The 20,540-nt window shown below is 48.9% G+C and overlaps 1 protein-coding gene, 1 long non-coding RNA gene and 1 other non-coding gene across 7 annotated transcripts in view; all 3 read right to left on the bottom strand.

Moving 5' to 3' along the window:
• The window catches only part of LOC136394926 (uncharacterized), a 199,618-nt gene that overhangs the window by 53,184 nt on the left and 125,894 nt on the right, over positions 1–20,540 (bottom strand). The gene's annotated exons all lie outside the window — the stretch shown is intronic.
• Positions 1–20,540, bottom strand: part of NCKAP5L (NCK associated protein 5 like) — a 72,732-nt gene that overhangs the window by 19,792 nt on the left and 32,400 nt on the right. For 2 of the 5 annotated variants that reach the window (XM_066368765.1, XM_066368766.1), the window contains exon 1: positions 19,942–20,050. The exons of 2 other annotated variants lie outside the window; for them this stretch is intronic. The gene's annotated coding sequence lies outside the window, so the exon portion shown is untranslated. Of the gene's footprint in view, positions 1–19,941; positions 20,051–20,540 lie in introns of those variants that run through there. One more of the 5 variants, XM_066368764.1, reaches the window with a different exon arrangement.
• TRNAI-GAU (transfer RNA isoleucine (anticodon GAU)) lies at positions 13,586–13,661 on the bottom strand. The gene has a single exon. It is a non-coding gene; the product is annotated as a tRNA-Ile (tRNA).

The raw sequence follows: 20,540 nt of genomic DNA, 5'->3' as shown, positions 1-20,540 counted from the left end.
AGAAGAAAAGGAAAAATTGTGTGGTATTTCTTTTTAACACTCTTCCACAATCTGAAGTCCTCTGTTATTATTTTCTTTCTTTTATTTTTAATTGAATTTATTGGGGTGATATTGGTTAACAGTTCTCTGTTATTTTAACATCATATAAATGTATCTACTATAACTTCATTTGCTTATAACATTATCATGTTCAATATATTTAGAAATGGACAAGCTCAGAAAAAAATTAAAAAAACTGGCCCTGGCCAGTTGACTAAGTGGTAGAGCGTCGGCCTGGCGTGCAGGAGTCCCGGATTCGATTCCCGGCCAGGGCACACAGGAGAAGCGCCCATCTGCTTCTCCACCCCTCCCCCTCTCCTTCCTCTCTGTCTCCCTTTTCCCCTCCCGCAGCCAAGGCTTCATTGGAGCAAAGTTGGCAACAGAGCGACGCCCCGGATGGGCAGAGCATCGCCCCCTGGTGGGCGTGCCGGGTGAATCCCGGTGGGGCGCATGCGGGAATCTGTCTGACTGCCTCCCCGTTTCTGGCTTCAGAAAAATACTAAATAAAATAAAATAAAAAACTCAGGAAATATCCTCCTTCCCACATACACAACCAAGGGTTAAAACCAAAAATGGCCTTGGGTTACTTCTTCCATTGGGCCAGTTCCACCCCACCATGCACGTGTCTGGGCTCTCATCCACTTGCGGCCACTGGAGGCTCCCCGGCCCTGCTCTAGGAGAGACCTGCCACCACAGTCACTAGATTTCCCTCAATCCCCGCCGCATTTATTTCCCCAGTGGTCACTCCCTGGGAACAGAGGTGTTGGGACAGGGGCAGAAGTGCTGGGGAGTGTGAAAAACAAAGCTGGAGGGTGAAGGATGGGAGTGGAATGAATAGGGCAGTGTCCAGAGGCAAGGAAGGAATAAAGCTCAAACTGTGGAAATCTCAAGTCTTATGTTCTTCACAAAAACCAAATTAAGAGTGAAAGTGGTTTAGAATGTCTTTTCCCCCAAAAAAATAAAAACAGGGTTCGGCCTCAGGCTCTGAGCAGCCCCTCTCTCAGTAGCAGTAGTACTAAGGGGAGACACAGGGGCCCTGAGTGTATCTTCCCTGATCAGACTGAGGAACTACAGAAGGCACTGGGGACTGGGGCAGCGAGGAGCCTGAGGAAGAGGAGGACGAAGCCAGTAAAGGCCCAGCTGGCTTCTGCTAACAGCCCCTGAACCAGAGGTAGAGCCGGCACCAGTGAGGGATGGAAAAGATGTAGTTGTGGACATCCCTGGGCTTCATTTGCTAGACCCAGCAGTCGAAAGTGAGGATGACGATGAGGAAGCTACAGCACTGAGCCACCACAGCTGTTCCCATGGACCCAGAACATGCAGAGCTGGTAAAAAGGATGAGGGTTGGAGGATGAGGGTTGGAGTAAGCCTGCCTGCACCAGGAGTTCCTGCCTGGGCTTGGGAGATATCAGCTGCCCAGTGGGATGACGTGGTAAAGAAGGCACTCCAAGCCTGCAGGCATCCCCTGTCTAGATGTGACCATCTTGAGAGCTGCCTTATCTCCCTACATTCCAGACTGGAACCAGCACAGGATCGAACACATCCCAGTTTGTAATGTCCATCTCCATCTTCCTCATCTCCCTTTCTTTTTCTTTTTCTTTTTTTACAGAGACAGAGACAGTGCCAGAGAGAGGGATAGATAGGAACAGACAGGCAGGAACAAAGAGAGATGAGAAGCATCAATCATCAGTTTTTTGTTGCAACATCTTAGTTGTTCATTGATTGCTTTCTCATATGTGCCTTGACTGTGGGCCTTCAGCAGATCTAGTAAACCCTTGCTTGAGGCAGCGACCTTGGGTTCAAGCTGGTGAGCTTTGTTCAAGCCAGATGAGACCGTGCTCAAGCTGGTGACCTCGGGGTCTCGAACCTGGATCCTCCGCATCCCAGTCCGACGCTCTATCCACTGCGCCACCGCCTGGTCAGGCTCTTTTTCTTTTCCTTTTTTTAAATTTTTATTTATTTATTTATTTATTTATTACAGAGACAGAGAGTGAGTCAGAGAGAGGGATAGGCAGGGACAGACAGACAGGAACGGAGAGAGATGAGAAGCATCAATCATTAGTTTTCATTGCGCGTTGCAACACCTTAGTTGTTCATTGATTGCTTTCTCATATGTGCCTTGACTGCGGGCCTTCAGCAGACTGAGTAACCCCTTGCTGGAGCCAGCGACCTTGGGTTCAAGCCAGTGGGTCTGGAACACATGAGGCCAGCCTGGCTGGGTAGGGATGACTGCAGGGGGTGGAAGCTCCAACTTGAACTGCTGGTTTCTCCCGCCAGAACTGCCAACCAACCAGCCACCAACCAACCAGCAGCTTCACCTCCCACAAAGGCCTGATTCAGAGGGAAGTGACCTCAGGGCTGAGAGAGAGAGGGAGAGGAAGGGAGGAAGAGCAAAGCCTCTCTGGCTAGTCCTGGGAGTAGGGGGTGGGAACAGTTTGCAAGTAGCTAGGGACAGGGAAAGGGGAACAGCTGCTTGGGTGGAGGGGAGAGGGGTCATCCTGGCCTGGGGATGCGCTGGCTCAGCCCAATGGCTGTGACTCAGCCTCACTTTGGGGAGATGTTTGCTGCCCTTGGCCAAGGTGGCTGACCACTATCTCTTCAGCCTGGTCAGTCACTGCCCTAGTACCTACTACTACCCCTTTAAAGCCAGGAGGTCAAAAAAAAAAAAAAAAAGCCAGGAGGTCAGAGGGGTTTCCAGGGCCTCAAAAGAGATCTAGCCTAGCCTTTCAGGTAGCTAGGTCAAAGGAGTCTGGTCTGCAGCCCCTACTACCCCTACCAGGGCATAGGCCGAGTTCAAGCCAGGCCTGGGAGGAAGGCGCCACACAGGTGGCAGCAAGCCTGTCCTCCATGCTCCCTAAACTGGGCCCTTCACCAAGGCCTGGGGGCCCTGATGAGCCCCTCACTCACCAGCTGTTCCGCCAGAGGTCCCAAGGGAGTTCTCCTGGGACCAGGAGGCGGGGGAGGGGTGGGCAGCTGCAGGAAGGCCGAGATGGAGAGGCTCACTTTTAATAACAGAATCATCAGAAACCCACAGAGCAATCATCAGTTCAAATGCTATAGAGATGTTTACCTGAAACCTATGTATTTTATTGACCAATGTCACATTAAATTTAATTTCTAAATAATAAAAAAGAATTAAAAAAAAAAGCAAGTCATTAAAAGGGAAAAAAAAGAACCCAAAAGAAACAGCAACAGTTTCCCCCTCTGCTCCACCCCCACATCCCCAGCTGCTTTCTGGAATCCCTGTCACACCCAAGAATCCACTTGTAAACAGCAACTTCTGCACCCACAGCAAACACTGCCTCCCAGTCAGGATCAGCCCTGGCTGCCTTGGGGTGTAGGAAGGCTATAAGGCCAGAGGTCCCAGGGCACTCATGGCCTGAATGTGGCCACCTAATCTCTGGCCCAAAGCATCTTTTAGCCCTAAAAAATTCCAAATGGTCTGCTCCCCTCTGTGGGAAAGAGGGCAGAGAAGAATTTCCTTCCCTCCTCCTGACAACTGGCTCTAAGACACAACAGCCCTTCTGAGAGGCATGTGTCCATGGAGAAGGGGCCCCTGCATCTCCCCTCTAACTTCCTCTTCACAGTCCCTCTAAGAACCTCCATACTATGATGTGGGTTTTTTGAACGGCCAGTGGGATCAGTCACCTAACCTTCAAGGGAGGGCAGGAAGAAGGGCAGTCATGTTAGAAGCCCAGAGGTTTATCTCTCCTCCCCAGGATCCCTCATGGATCCCTCATGTTCCTCGTCTACAGCATAAGCCAGCAACAAAAAAGCAGCTGCTGGGATTGGGGAAAGGGAAGGGGCTCTGACACAGACACAATGGGTTTATTTATAGGGCCACATGCCAGGGGCTCTGCAGCCAAGAAGCCTGGGCCCCATTCCCAAAAGTCCAGTGGGGCCCATTCTAGCCCAGCCAAGGGCACTGAAAAAAGCCTCATACCAGAAGGCAGAAGATTTAAAGTCTAGTCCCAACACTGCAATTTACTTGCTGTGTGACTTCAGGCAAATCACACAACCTCTTAGGCACAAGTTCCTTCATGCCAAGTGGAAGTTTTTCTAGAACAGTGGTTCTCAAAGTATGGTCCAGGGATACTGACGCTCTTTCAAGGAGTCCACAGGATCAAAACTATTTTCTTTCTTTTTTTTTAAATTTTTTTAAAATTTTTTTATTTTTTATTTATTTTTTTACAGAGACAGACAGAGAGTCAGAGAGAGGGATAGACAGGGACAGACAGAAAGGAACGGAGAGAGATGAGAAGCATCAATTATCAGTTTTTCGTTGCGCCTTGCGACACCTTAGTTGTTCATTGATTGCTTTCTCATATGTGCCTTGACCGTAGGCCTTCAGCAGACCGAGTAACCCCTTGCTTGAGCCAGCGACCTTGGGTCCAAGCTGGTGAGCTTTTGCTCAAACCAGATGAGCCCGTGCTCAAGCTGGTGACCTCGGGGTCTCGAACCTGAGTCCTGCATCCCAGTCCTACGCTCTATTCACTGCGCCACCGCCTGGTCAGGCTCTTTTTTTTTTTTTTAAAGAGTGTTTCTTTTCTTTTTTTTTTTTTTAATTTATTCATTTTAGCGAGGGGGGGTTGAGAAAGGAGGAGCAGGAAGTGTCAACTCCCATATGTGCCTTGACCAGGCAAGCCTAGGGTTTTGAACCAGCGACCTCAGCATTCCAGGTAGATGCTTTAGGATCAAAACTATTTTCATAACACTACTAAGACATTACTTGCCTTTCTTACTCTCATTCTCTTTTAAGTATATAGTAGCATTTTCCAAAGACTATGTGGCCTGACCTGCGGTGGTGCAGTGGATAAAGCGTCAACCTGGAATGCTGAGGTTGCTGGTTCAAAACCCTGGGCTTGCCTGGTCAAGGCACATATGGGAGTTGATGCTTCCTGCTCCTCCCCCCCTTCTCTCTCTCTTTCTCTCTCTCTCCACTCCTCTCTAAAAATAAACAAAATCTAAACAAAAACAACACAAAGACTATGTGATATCACAAAAGATTGACTACAGAAGCAGATATTGATAATACATCTGCCTTCTATTTAAGTCAGACATGATTTGCAAAACTAAAGAACAAATGCCATTCTTTTTACTATTTTCTATGTCTTGGGAAATATATAATTATTATTCATAAAATATGTTAATTTTTAAGAGTGTAGAGCAGTTATTTTCAACTGGTGTGCCACAAGAATTTTTTAAAATATGCAATACCTGACCATTTTAGTCAGGGGCACTAACCTCTTTTCCCTTAGACTGTCAAATAAAAAAATGACGACAGCCACCTGACCAGGTGGTGGAGCAGTGGATAGAGCATCAACCTGGTACGCTGAAGACCCAGGTTCAAAACAGAGGTCACTGGCTTGAGCGTGGGCTCACCAGTTTGAGTTGATCACAGACATGATCCCATGTCACTGGCTTGAGCAAGGGGTCACTGGCTCAGCTGGAGGCCTCCCCTCCCAGCTAGGCACATATGAGAAAGCAATCAATGAACAACTAAAAAAAAAAAAAAGACAACAGCCAACACAATAGCCATTGGTGTAAATGAATCAGAATTATATCCTTTCTGTCAGATTGGCAAAAAATGTATTTTTTGCTGTGCCACAGAAATTTAGCAATTAGTTTATGTGTGCGACGAGATGAAAAAGACTGAAAATCATTGGTATAGAGGTGTTCTCAGGACATTTGAGAATCACTTTTCTAGAACAGTGTTTCCCAGTAGAACTTTATGTGATAATGAAAATATTTATTCTGAGCTGTCCAATGTGGACAGCTATTGGTCACTTGAAACATGGCTAGTACACATGCAGTTAGTGACTACTATGCATACTGAACACAGCAGTTCTAAAGATCCCTGGAATCTAGGAGATTCCTTGACTTTAGCATTCTAGGCCTGTGCTTCTTTCCATAGACTCTAGAGGCTGGGGATAGGAAAGGACAGGAATGGACATGTTCTCCTGTCCCCAGGCTTCTCCTTACACTATGTCCTATTCTCTCCTCCCTGGAGGGAAGCCGTCTCAGCCAGAGGGTCAGCCTTCCTGGCACTCCTGCCAAGGCTTATTGTTAGAGATGCTCTTCCCTTCTCTGCCGTGACCACTTCACACCCTCTGCACTCTCCTTTTGGCTTATCACCTGTTTCTCCAAAGGATGTAATCCAGCAGAGAGAAAACCCCTCAACTCTCCTGCCACCACCCTCCCAGTGTCATCAAAATCTCCGCATCCCCTCCTCTCAGAACAGAGGGGCTGCCCTCTTCCCAGGCCAGGCAGTCCTGCCTGCCCCAGTCCCTTCCCATTTATGTCTTCAGTATCTACCTCCTGAAGGGATCTTTCATCTTAAAAATAATTTCCCGCTGACATTTCTCCAGATTCTGCCCTCCCTCTCATTCCTTCCTCAACCTGTCCAACTTCAGCAACAACTGCCACTATGCTAAATCTAAACAATATATTTTTCGGTCCCCATTGCCTTCTCAGGCGTAAGTGCCTCTGGTGGTCACTTGTTTCTGGACTTTATCTTCTTAAACTTTGAGACAGTTCACATCTTATACAACTAACCTATTTAGAGTAGACAATGCAGTGGTTTGTAGCATATCCACAGATATATGCAATCAGGACCAGTCAATTTTAGAACATACTCTTTATCCTTTAGTTAGTTCCCTCTCACCCCCGACCCTAGGCAAACACTAATCTATTTTCTGTCTCTATAGAGTTCCTTATTCTGAATATCTCATATGCATAGAACCATAAAATAAGTGGTCTTTTGTGACTGACTTCATTTCTTTTTACGGTTAAATGATATCCCATTGTATGAATATGCCATAATTTGTTTATCCATTTGGGCTTTCTCCACTTTTTGGCTATTATTAATAATGTTGCTTTGAGCATTCATGTATATTTTGTGTGGATGTATGTTTTCATTTCTCTTGAGTATGTACCTAGGAGTGGAATTGCTGAGTCTTATGATAACATTTGGTTTAACTTTTTAAGGAATTTTCAAACTCTGTTCTAAAATGGATATACCATTTTACTATCCTACCAACAGAATATAAGGGTTTTAATTTCTTCACATCCTTACCACTTGCTATTGTCTGATTTTTGATTCTAGTCACTCTAGTAAGTGTGAAATGATATCGTATTATGGTTTTGATTTCTATTTTTCCCTGATATTGAGTATCTTTTCATATGTTTATTGGCCATTTGTATATCTTTCCTGGAGACATGTCTATTTAGATCCTTTGTCCATTTAAAACTGGGTTATGTGTCTTTTTCTTATGGAGTTGTAAGAATTCTTTCTATATTCTGAATACAAAATATAAGATTATCAGATATATTTACTACCATTCTGTGGGTTGTCTTTTCACTTTTTTAAAAATGTTATTATTATTATTTTTTGTACAGAGAGGAGAGAGAGAGAGAAAGGCAGGAGGGAGGAGCAGGAAGCATCAGCTCGTAGTTGCTTCTTGCATGTGCCTTGACCAGGCAAGACCGAGGTTTTGAACCAGTGACCTCAGCATTCCAGGTTGACACTTTATCCACTGTGCCACCACAGGCCAGACTCACTTTCTTGATAACCTTTTACTTCCTCCTGGATGACTTTCCCCCTGTCTATAATGCTCCTCTTCTCCCCCCAGCCATCTTCCACTTGTTTCTGTGTGTGTTATTTGTGTGTGTGTGTATTTCATTTTTTAAAAACATAATACCATGTTCTTACTGTTCTGCATCTTTCTTAAGCAGCAGCAATTTTAAAAAATGAAACCACAGACGTGATTCAGACCTTAACCAGTTTGTCTACTGATGCTCTTTCCACTGATGTTTTGTCCCAACACCCTACCCAGGATCCCACATGGTACTTAATCACTATGCCTCTTCGTCTCCTGTAATTCATGATACAGTAGTTCCCAGCCTCTGTCTTTTATGACCATGATACTTTGAAAAAGAACTGGTCAGTATTTTGGAGAATGTTCCCTAAAAAGGGTTTGGTTGATGTTTTCTCCAATTTGGTTGAGTTTATGGATGTTTGAAAAGCATACCATATAGGTGATGTGCCCTTCTCAGTGCATATCAGGGGATATAGGTGATGTTAACCTTGATCACTTGGTTAGGCGGTGTCTACTACTGGGTTTCTCCACTGTAAAGTTATTATTTTTCTTTTGTAGTTAATAAATATGTATTAATACATATTTGCAGGGCAGTACTTCATGACCATGCAAATGTCCTGTTTCTCCTTAAATTTTTAGTCAATCTTGCTTGCAACATTTACTATGGTGATCTAATAATCTTCAATTTCCCTCATTCTTTATACATTTGTTAGTTGGAAGTTTTCTGAAAGGAAGAGCTCTCCTTTCACTCCTACTTATCTACTTAGTTACATATTTATATTAGTATGGGCTCATGGATATTTATCTTATTCTTTGGATTATAACCCAATATTAACATTTATTTTACTGCCTAAATTTCAGTTTTGGCCAATGAGATTCTTTCAGGTAAGCTCCTATATCCTTTCAACATGCCTCCATTTTTTTTTTTTTTTTTGGTATTTTTCTGAAGTTGGAAACCGGGAGGCAGTCAGACAGACTCCCGCATGCGCGATTCACCCAGCACGTCCACCAGGGGGTGATGCTCTACCCATCTGGGGCGTCACTCTGTTGCAACCAGAGCCATTCTAGTGCCTGAGGCAGAGGCCATAGAGCCATCCTCAGCGCCCGGGCCAACTTTGCTCCAATGGAGCCTTGGCTGCGGGAGGGGAAGAGAGAGACAGAGAGGAAGAAGAGGGGGAGGGGTGGAGAAGCAGATGGGTGCTTCTCCTGTGTGCCCTGGCCGGGAATCGAACCCGGGACTCCTGCACGCCAGGCCGACGCTCTACCACTGAGCCAACCAGCCAGGGCCAACATGCCTCCATTTTAAAGAATTTCTTTATTTTTTGCCTGACCTGTGGTGGCGCAGTGGATAAAGTGTCGACCTGGACACTGAGGTTGCTGGTTAGAAACCCTGGGCTTGCCCAGTAAAGGCACATATTATTTTTTACCATTTGCTTACTTTCTGCACCATAAGACGTTCCAGCTTATCGTGTGTTCTCCCTGCCATAACCACCTTCCCGAGGAGCTCTACGAGAGCAATCTTTTTTCTAAACTGGAGATCTGATCCTGCCCTTCCCACTTCATATTTTCCCAGGACCTCCTGCTATGTGGGGGACAGACCAAAGCCTTCAACACCCCTCTGGCAGTCCTGCCCTGGTCTGGCCCCAGAACAATTCTTCTGAAAACCCGACCTGGACTCATATAGCCCACATTGATCTTTCTTCTTAAAGTGCTTCTTGCAGATCAGTCTTTCACACTGTAATGTGTCTTTCTCTCTAGTACTCCCCAGTGAGGGAGAGGGGGCTTGCCATATTGTTAGAAGGGGCTCCCTGGCTATATCTGTATCCCCCTACACTCTGCCAGTACAGTGCACTGTCAAGGCCTGGACCTGATGATCTCTTCAATTCTTGGCAGAAAATGACCAGAAAAAAGGGACAGGTGAGTATGTACAATAGCCTCATCAGGTTTCCCCAAAGACTCCCAACTATCTCCCACCCAAATGGCTCTGAGGTCCCATTGACAAACCATACCAAGAGGTGAACAAAGGGCATTTTTAGATTTGTCCCTGACATTGATACGACCTTTTCCAAGCTTTCAACTCATTCCCAGACCTCAGTGACTCCCCCTGGCAAATGGGATTAAATTATTCCCATCTAGAGATATTTCTGGACAGATCACTCCGCATGAGGCATAAGCTAAGTACTAGGGGGCAGTTCAGAGATGGGTCAGCTCTTAGGTTTCTTAGGGCTTTCAGTGAGTAGGGAACATAAGCCATATGAGTAAATACCTATGTGAAGGAAGTTCCACATGAGAAGTCTTGGAGAACTTTAAAAATCAGGAGAGAAATATTAAGCTGAAGCTGGGAGAGTTTTTCAGAATTTGGGGCATCAAGTAAACTGAGCTTTTATAGATGTGGGTAGGATATAGGTACAAGGAAAAGGGAAGGGGTCATCCCAAGCAGGAGAAATAAGGAGGCAGAATTCTTTGGGTGTATATGGAAGCAGAATGACTCAGAACAGCTGGATCAAAGGACATCTGAAGGTGTTTCCTGGTCCCCTGGCCCATGCCAGTTACAACTCCTCTCCTTGTCCCTGACTGAATAGGAGTCAGCATCTTTTCAACATCCTAGGCATAACCAGAGACCTAAACTGGGTCCCACATAAGGACTCAAGGCAGAGAAACTCCTGGAGGCATTAGCTGAGCTGACTATTAGAGAGTCATTTATCTGCTCTCGTATCCAAGAAAAAAAGGGCCTGGGAGGCTGCATGGCTTGTTGGCCCAGGAGAGCATGACATATGTCCCGCCAAGCCCCCGTGCTCAGCCTCCAGTGCTCACTCCCTCAAGCTTCATATCCTGGCCTCTCTCTTCAAAGGGAACAAGAGGGTGCTGGCTAAGTGCCTTCTGTGTCCAGGCAGCTCCAGGGTTGACTCAGCCATACTGCATGACCCTAGGAGAAGCCCAGAAACCCTCTAGGACTCAGTTTTCCTATCTGTAAAATGGGGTGAGGTCTCTGATTCCTTTCTCCCTGCAGGTCATAGAAGAAAAGGATGAGGTCAGTCTGGAAAGGAACTGCAGCTGAAAAGACAGGCCCCCTTGTGTGTGGTAGGGGGGTGGGAGCGGGGAGTTCAGCAGTGCCTTTGGGGAGAATCCAGTGGCTTTGATGTTGCCTTCCTTCTACAGGGCCCACAAGATTCCCACAAAAGCAGGGGGCGGGGTGGTGGAGAGGAAGGGACAGCAAAGCCAAGAGCTTTGGCCTTCTTTTAGCTCCAGGGACAGGAAGTGAGATGCCGTCTACAGAGGAAGAAAGAAGCAAACACCCCCCAACTTCCCCTCAGCCTACAGTGGAAAGGAAGGCTCCAGCTTAAGGAGGCTGAAGGCCCAGGGCTAGGGAAAGAGAAGGCTGGGGGTGGTGGGGGGCAAGAGGCATTATCAATACCATCTGGCAGAGATGGGGGTTTCATGTTAGACACAGAAAAAAAGAAGGGGCACAGACTGGGGGAGGGGGAGAGAGAAGCCACTGAAATCAAGCTGAGAAATCCAGCTGTCCAGGTCCTGTGGTTATCATATCTGCAGTCCTGGCTCCAGACTCCTGCACTACTTCACCCCCCACCCTGGCCCCCAAGAAGGTGGGCCAGGTCTGATTACTTATGCTTACAGTATATGTTCTTTTTTAAATTTTATTTATTTATTTTATTTTTTTATAGAGACAGAGAGTCAGAGTGAGGGATAGACAGGGACAGACAGACAGGAACAGAGAGATGAGAAGCATCAATCATTAGTTTTTCGTTGCGTATTGTGACACCTTAGTTGTTCATTGATTGCTTTCTCGTATGTGCCTTGACCATGGGTCTTCAGCAGACCGAGTAACCCCTTGCTTGAGCCAGCGACCTTGGGTCCAAGCTGGTGAATTTTTGCTCAAACCAGATGAACCCACACTAAAGCTGGTGACCTCGGGGTCTCGAACCTGGGTCTTCCGCATCCCAGTTCGACGCTCTATCCACTGCACCACCGCCTGGTCAGGTTTTTGGTGTGTTTTTTTACAGAGACAGAGAGAGAGTCAGAGAGAGGGATAGATAGGGACAGACAGACAGAAACACAGAGAGATGAGAAGCATCAATCATTAGTTTTTCCTTGCGATACCTTAGTTGTTCATTGATTGCTTTCTCATATGTGCCTTGACCGTGGGGCTACAGCAGACCGAGTAACCCCTTGCTTGAGCCAGAGACCTTGGGTCAAAGCTGGTAAGCTTTGCTTAAACCAGATGAGCCAACGCTCAAGCTGGAGATCCTGGGGTCTCGAACCTGGGTCCTCTGCATCCCAGTCTGATGCTCTATCCACTGCGCCACCGCCTGGTCAGGCTATGTTCTTTCTTTGTAGCCTTCATCATAGCCATAATTCTTTAACTGTTTAATTATTTGAAGCCCTGGCTGGTTGACTCAGTGGTAGAGCGTCGGCCTGGCGTGCAGGAGTCCTGGGTTCAATTTCCGGCCAGGGTACACAGGAGAAGCGCCCATCTGCTTCTCCCCTCCTCCCCCCCTCCTTCCTCTCTGTCTCTCTCTTCCCCTCCCGCAGCCAAGGCTCCATTGGAGCAAAGTTGGACCAGGCACTGAGGATGGCTCTATGGCCTCTGCCTCAGGCACTAGAATGACTTTGGTTGCAACAGAGCAACGCCCTAGATGGGCAGAGCATCGCCCCCTGGTGGGCATGACGGGTAGATCCTGGTTGGGCGCATGTGGGAGTCTGACTGCCTCCCCGTTTCCAACTTCAGAAAAAAAAAAAATAGTTATTTGAGTAATGTGGGTTTTTCTGATGAATATTTTACCCCAGATCTAGCACAGCAGCCAGCACATACTCAAGTGCTGACCAAATGAATGTGTTGACCATTGCTTGAAAATTCCTCAGAGGCTGGCTTTGGCCTATCCCTGGTATCTGAATGAAATTCAGTATACAAAAATGAATGAACACTCCTCATGGCCTGGAGTTGACTGGGGGATCCTAGGGTAAGTGGTAAAGGTCAGAAACTGACAGATGCCAGGAGAAATTTATGCACACCCAGATGTTGCCAATAGGTAAGGTGACAGAGGAAGACAGTATATGCTATATGCTATCTTTTGGGTAAAAGGGAAGAAAAATACATATTCGTATTTGTTTTTCTTTTTTTTTTTAAATTTATTTTTATTTTATTTTTTTACAGCGACAGAGAGAGAGTCAGAGAGAGGGATAGACAGACAGGAACGGAGAGATGAGAAGCATCAATCATCAGTCTTTCGTTGGGACTCCCTAGTTGTTCATTGACTGCTTTCTCACATGTGCCCTGACCGCGGGCCTTCAGCAGACCGAGAAATCCCTTGCTCGAGCCAGTGACCTTGGGTCCAAGCTGGTGAGCTTTTTTTTTTTTTGGCTCAAGCCAGATAAGCCCGCGCTCAGGCTGGCGACCTCGGGGTCCCAAACCTGGGTCCTTCTGCATCCCAGTCCGACGCTCTATTCACTGCGCCACCGCCTGGTCAGGCCATATTTGTTTTTCTTTAAAGAGACTCTTGAGGGATAGGTAAGAAACCAATAAGAGATTATCTATAGAAGGGAGTGGAGGTGGAAGCAAGATTTCTCAATGTATTGCTTTTTGTATCATTCTGATTTTTGTTTTTTATTTTTATTTAATATTTATTTATTTATTTAAATTTTTTTTGTATTTTTCTGAAGTTGGAAACGGGGAGGCAGTCAGACAGACTCCTGCATGCGCCCGACTGCGATCCACCTGGCACGCCCACCAGCGGGCAATGCTCTGCCCATCTGGGCCGTTGCTCTTTTGCAACCAGAGCCATTCTAGCGCCTGAGGCAGAGGCCATAGAGCCATCCTCAGCACTCGGGCCAACTTTGCTCCAATGGAGCCTTGGCTGCAGGAGGGGAAGAGAGAGACAGAGAGGAAGGAGAGGGGTGGGGTGTAGAAGCAGATGGGCGCTTTTCTTTTGTGCCCTGGCCGGGAATTGAACCCGGGACTCCTGCATATCAGGCCGACGCTCTATCACTGAGCTAACCGGCCAGGGCCTCATTCTGATTTTTGGACTAGGTAAAAAAAAATTTAGAAATCTGGTGAAAAATAAAATATAATACTTTTTAAAAATTAATTTTTAGAGAGGGGACGGGGGGGGGGAGAGAGAGAGAGAGAGAGAGAGAGAGAGAGAGAGAGAAGGGAGAAGGAGCAGGAAGCATCAACTCCCATATGTGACCAGGCAAGCCCAGGGTTTTGAACTGGTGACCTCAGTATTCCCAGGTCGATGTTTTAACCACTGCACCACCACAGGTCAGGCCAATAATACTTTTTAAAAATGTTAGAAGGTATAACCATGTGCCAGGTGATTTCTAAAGCCCCTCTCAGCTGGGGCTATCGACTCTCTTCTCCTATTAGAAAGTAGGAACCAGGCCCCTGGAACAGGGAGGGGCGAGGAGGTCTGGCCAGATAAGCTGGAGACTCTGGCCAAGGGACACCAGAGTCTCCACTCCCTTTCTTCCCAGAAATGTCTCCTTGGGCTAGGAGAAAGGCCCTCCCGCCCTGACTGTGGTGTGGCACAGGAGCACCAAATTATTCACAAGTTGATCAGGGCCACTTCTGCCTGGATAAGAGTTCACTCTAGATTCTTGGGAAGCGGACTAACAGGTTCTGGCCAGGAGCAGGGTCAGGGGCAACGGCAGGGGCAGAGGCTGGGCAAGGTGAAAGTTTGGGGCAGGTCGGGGTAAAGTAGAATAAGTGACTCCTGGACAGGCCTGGGGCTGCTGTGGGCAGGTTCTGGGGGTGTCTCAACAGATCCTCACAGAAAAGGGCCAATTACAACCCCCACATCAAGCTAGGTGGCAGTGAAGTGAATCAGCCCCTGGGAACTACAGCTGCTGAGAACCCCAGAGCTGCACCCCAGAAGTTCCAGGACCCCTCACAGTCCTGTTTAGGAAAACTCTCATTATTACCCGATCCAGAGGGTCTTTAGGGAGGGACAACTGAGAACTGCAGACCCATCTCCCAAGCAGCACCCACCACCCAAGCCCTGCAGGCAGAGCATGAGCAGCAGAATGGGTTTGTCTCTCTTTTAAAAAAATCTGTATAGACATATTTAAAAAAGCTTATTGAGGACTGAAGAGTTCCCAGAGCTTGAGGACTAGCATAAGGTTCAGGGAGCGGTGCCTGACTGGGCTCTTCTCAGTGGCTGCTGGATTTTTAGAATCAGTAGTAACAGCAATGATAATTCACCTTAATAATAGCCTGGCTTCCTCAGGCCTCTTTCATCTGCATAACTCTCAGGGCTGGGAAAACGGTAATTATCAAGCAGGTGCCACACCCCAATGATGATGTGTTATTAATCCATCAGCACAGGCTGGGAAACTGAGACCAAGGGAGAAGGATTTCCTCTCACACAGAGCTAAAAATGCAAGTGCCAGGGCCACTGGGCAGTGAAGAAACAGAGGTGCCAGCTCCATATCTGTTGTTTTAAGAGGACTCTGAAGATAAGGGCAAAGTCAGCCAGATCTGGGTTTGGAGAGGTAAGGGAAGACTCTAGATGTGTGTCCCAAGTCCGCTCCCCAGGTTGCAGTGGGCCTTGGTGGTAGCCCTGCCTGAGAGCCAGGGACTCTGATCTTGAACCCATACACCCACTATCTCAAAGTTCTGCAAAGCAGGCCAACAGCTGCTTTGAATATGTCCATCTCTCTGCAACATGAGCAGACACCGTAGGGTAAATAAGGGCTTAGCCCTCCAGACAACGCCATCCCACAGGCACAGTCCATAAAGTGGGAGCTGGGGGGCATCCTGCAGCTGGGTGGGTGGGTCAGATCAAGAACCCAGCAAGGATTGGGAGACTGCTTCTTGGGAAGCTGAGCCCATCTCTGCAGTCCCCTTCCATCTTTGGCACTGATCTTAATGAGATCCTTCCTACAGCAAGGCCTGTTTGGGCTGATCATGCAAAATACTGCAGAGGAGGCCCAGGTGAACTATGCCCTCCAAGGAGGGAGTGGAGGGTAGGCAAAGAGTCATAGAACACCAAAGATTTTTCCCATGGTGGCCACAGAGGGAAGCAGCAGAGGCTCAAATGAGAATATAAGGGTAAAGGCATTGCCTGTGCAGATTTATCCACAGCCTATGGTCCTGTGAGATCCTGGGAACAGATGCAATCTCAGATCCAGGGAAATCGAAAGGGCCAAGCCAGGAAGCAACCAATGACCTTGTCCCCTAATCTTCTAGGGCAGGGTCTAGGGAAATATATTAAGGGTGTTCTTCGCAGGGATTTAAAGTTGTTTTACTTCTACTTATTAGACAGCTGACAAGAGTCCCTAGGAAGATTCCTGAGATAATACTCGGCCACTCTTAGAGCCCAGCTCTCTACAACTGCAGGTCCAAGAACTGCCCTCTCTGCTTTAAATTCAGTCAGGCTTCCTCACACATGAGAAATTAAGGCAGAATGGTGCTATGGAAAACACTTGACCAGAGTCAAGAGCCCTGCCTGACACTCATCACTGTATGAATCACTTTCCCCTCTGGACTGCAGTTTCCCTGTTTTTAGCACAAGGGCGTTGGACTCCCCTGGTCGGCAAACTGCGGCTTGCGAGCCACATGCGGCTCTTTGGCCCCTTGAGTGTGGCTCTTCCACAAAATACTACATGCAGGCTCTACCTTGATAAGGAATGTACCTACCCATATAGTTAAGTTTAAAAATTTGGCTCTCAAGCCCTGGCTGGTTGGCTCAGCGGTAGAGAGTCGGCCTGGCGTGCAGGGGACCCGGGTTCGATTCCCGGCCAGGGCACACAGGAGAAGCGCCCATTTGCTTCTCCACCCCCCCCCCCTCCGTCCTTCCTCTCTGTCTCTCTCTTCCCCTCCCGCAGCTGAGGCTCCATTGGAGCAAAGATGGCCCCGAGCGCTGGGGATGGCTCCTTGGCCTCTGCCCCAGGCGCTAGAGTGGCTCTGGTCGCAGCAGAGCGACGCCCCAGAAGGGCAGAGCATCGCCCCCTGGTGGGCAGAGCATCGCCCCTGGTGGGCGTGCCGGGTGGATCCTGGTAGGTCGCATGCGGGAATCTGTCTGACTGTCTCTCCGCGTTTCCAGCTTCAGAAAAATACAAAAAAAAAAAAAAAAAAAAAAATTGGCTCTCAAAAGAAATGTCAATTGTTATACTGTTGATATTTGGCTCTGTTGACTAATGAGTTTGCCGACCACTGGACTAGACTGTCTCTAGGATTCCTTCCAGCCTGTGATTCTATATTGTTTTGATGTGGTGGTGAATCTCAGATTGATTTACATAAATTTGCAAGTTCAATCAGAAACCCCAAACTCTAGAGTGTAGAAAATCCAATCAGTCCATTAGTGCAGCTAGACTGGGGCTGGAGGAGCCTGCCAGGTTCCGTTGAGGACTGTCACAGCAGACAGTGGTGGTGGTAAATTAGGGGAGGAGTCAGGGGAAGCAGGGGAAGCAGCATTTGTTCTGAGACATGCAGTCTGGTGATCCAGGTCTGATGGGGCCCAGGACTCCACTTTAGCTACTCAACAAGGATCCTACCTCCTCCTGCTTCTAAGGAGGTCTCTGGCTCACCAACATCAGCCACACCCCAAGAGGGAACAGCAGCCTCTGCCTAGCAACAGCTGCATCCTTCACTCTAACAGGGACTCTACCATTACCCACTTTCTGGGAAAATGACCTTCCTGGGAGTTTCCATTCTCCCTTCCAGGGGCTCCTAGCAGTGAGAAAGGTTTTCTTGGGGTCTAACTTAAATACTTCCTGCTGCAGCTTCATTTCCACAGGCAGCAGGGCTCAGAGGGGCTAGTAGAGGGAAGAGCAATGCAGGAGAATGTGCTCACATTTAACTAATCCCATGGCCTAGCTACCACCTCTCCTTCAATATCCCACTGAGCACCTGGGAGACCAAGGATGAAAATAAGGAGAAAATAAAGGCCTTTGGTTCTTGGGCTACAGAGCAAGTCCTAATCTGGGGAGCCTGACTCCTGAGAAAGCTCTAACCCCAGATGGAAGGAGACCAGGAAAGGTGAGGTAGAGGCAGCCTTTCTCTGCAGTTGCTGGGCTGGCATGGCAGGGCCTGAGAGGCTAGCTGGGCTGGGTGAGGGCAGAGGTGAGATGAATAGGATAGGGAGTGAAACAGGCAACAGTGGGCCCTTCCTGTTCTCCTCTCATAAGAGGGCAGATGAGTGTGCTCTTTGGCCAAGATCCTAAAACAAGTCCCAACAGCTGAGATGCAAACTGTCTCCTGGGAATCTGCTTACCCTGCTGGCCTTTGGCTGCCTCCTCCTTTCTCAATCCCTCCCCACAGGCCCAATTCAAAGACTGGCCCGCCAGGATGTCTCACCAGAGGCCTTGATGGGTGGGCCAAACCCCAGCTAGCAGGAGTTCACAACCCAAGGCACCAGGGGTAAGCAGGACAAAGGCTACTCTTAGGCAAGATAAGGGAGTTTACTTTCCTCCACCCAAGGCTCTAATCCTAGGTGTGAGATCTAGAACCACATCACCCAACACCTACCTCTCCAAACTGAGCTACTCTGCCAGGGAATCTTTCTCCCTTCCAGATTCGTTCATCAGTGGAACCACACAGTATCAAAAGTGGAAAGGAATGCTAGAGCTTTCTAGAACAACTGCTGAATTGTACAGATGGGGTAAATCGGCCCAGAGAGGCAAACTGACTTGGCCAAGGTCACACAGCAAACTAGAAAGGCACATGGACCAGAGCTCCTGACTCAGTACATAGTGACAACAGCATGGTCCTCACGCATATTGGTTTCTACCTGCCTCTTGTGGAAGAGCCTTTTTCCCTGTAGCCCAGGCCACCTGCCTCTTCAGGTTCTCACTCTCCCGAAGGCCTGAGCTGGAGAAAAATGATGGAGGTCCATGCCACCACATGCCTGAGGACAGACACCACCTCAGGCACGGACCACAGACTTTGAAAACAAAGTTGAACTCTGTGGGAATCTCCCCAGATAGGAATATTTGTGTTCCTCCCAGGTAGGAAGTACATTAACCTAGGTTGTTCTTAGGGAGACAGGGGGCCAACATGGAGAAGTAAATTATTATGGTCTCCCTTCTTGCCAGACAAGGGGTCTCTGAGTCTGCTGGCATAACATCTTGCAAAAAAGGATCTGCAACAAGGCAACTGGGCTAGGTCCATTATCCCCAAAAGTACTGATCACAGAATGGTTCGACATTGACTTGCTCTTTCCTGTCTCTCAGGACCATCCATGTCCCAGGCCTCTGCTTCCAATCACTACCTCTGGTAGACAACTGTGCTTAGGCAGAGGACCTGTCAGAGACAGAGAGCAGGAGTAGGGGGGGAATACAAGTAACTGCCTTTACAGCCAGGGAATTTATCAGCCTCAAGACCCCTGGCTCCTCAGGAAGGGAGCATTTAAAAGAGAGCAGCTGGACAGGCTGGGTGGATAGTGCTGACACACAAGCCTGTGGGAGGTGAGGGCCCTCTGTGCCCTTGGGGCAGTGCCAGGGCTGTATCCTTATCCTAGGACCTACCCTAACCCAAGGTGGAACCAGGATAAGAAGATGGGGGCTGGGGTTCGGACAGCAGCTTTCCTAGTCAGGCTAGGCCAGGGGAGTGTCGGGCACAGATACATTCTCGGCATTCTTCTGGCACCGCAGCCAGTACCCAGTCTTTTCTGCAGGCGCTGCCCCGGCCCCATTCCCTGACCAGCCATTCTCTCTCCCTTAGCCTCTCTTTTAAAGTGTTCAGCACATCAAGCTGCTCTCCTCTTATCTGCAGCCCCTCAAAGCCACGAAGGATCTTTCCCCGTAGGCCCTGATCTCTCCTCTCCCCACCTCCCCCACGCCCTACCGCCCCAGGCCACGGGAACTGCTAAGTGCGAAGAGGAGCCCGGGGCTCGTCTCCGCGCCTGCGCTTTGGGAAGAGCCTCCCCACCGCAACAACCCGGCCCCACTAAGCGACACCCGGAGAGTGGGATGCGGGTAGGGTGGGGTGCGCAGTTGGGGCAAGGTCAGTGCTTTCAAAGAGGTAAGGAGACCGGCCCCCGGAACATCCCCCTTTCCCTAAAGTTTCCCTTCCGGGGCCACGGAGTGTGCGCGAGGATAGCGCGGGGCGGGGGGGGGGGGGCAGAAGGGGGTGGGGTGGGGGTGGACAGAGTCCCAGCCAGACCCCCTGGGAAGAGTGTGGCGGGAGGGAGGGGCAGGCAGCGAGGTCCGCGAGGGAGCCGCGGGGCCCCCTCCGAACCCAGGCTGCCACAAGAGCCTTACCCTTCACAACCCTCACCTCCAACGCGGGGCTTACGGACCCCCAACCACTCGCCGCCTTTCAAATCCCAAGTAGGCCAGAACTCACCGAAATCAGGTGTTGAGCTGAACCAGGACAGGCCGGATCCGCCGAGCCCATTGCCGTGGCTCAGGGACAAGGGGTAGAGGGGCAGGGAAGGGGGGGTGCTGGGGCCGCCTCTTGATGTCAAGGCTTTAAAGGGGCCAGGGAGCTCCGCCCCTCACTTAGATCCCGCCTCCCGTACATCCAATCCACGTTCGCCCTGGATGCACGCCCCTCCCAGCTCCTCCAGATGTTCCCAGGACGAAAGCTAAGTCTGCTCTGCCGGCGCGCGCCGCTTCCGCCCAGTAGGGAAGAACTGCCCCTCCCCCCAATAAAGAAACACTCTCCTCGGGCTGGGTCGGGCCTGGTAAACCAACCCAGTGCCGGGGTATGGGACGCCTCGCTGGACCGACCTGGTGTGAAATGGGGGGCATCTATAGCACAGAAAACTAAACAGGTGCGCGCGGACCTACAAGCATGCTTCTGTGGGTCTGGCCGTGCACGTGTATATGTGGTTGTGAGCGTCGGGGTTTGTAATTTGCCTTCCTGCATACGTATTAGGAGTAAATATGTAGGAAGAGGCTTAAGTGTCTCGGCCTTAAATGCTGCCGCTTCCCTTTCTTCCA

The sequence above is a fragment of the Saccopteryx leptura genome, chromosome 2 (genome assembly GCF_036850995.1).
Source record: "Saccopteryx leptura isolate mSacLep1 chromosome 2, mSacLep1_pri_phased_curated, whole genome shotgun sequence".
Lineage (NCBI taxonomy): Eukaryota > Metazoa > Chordata > Mammalia > Chiroptera > Emballonuridae > Saccopteryx > Saccopteryx leptura.
This window is presented reverse-complemented; position numbering and strand designations above follow the sequence as displayed.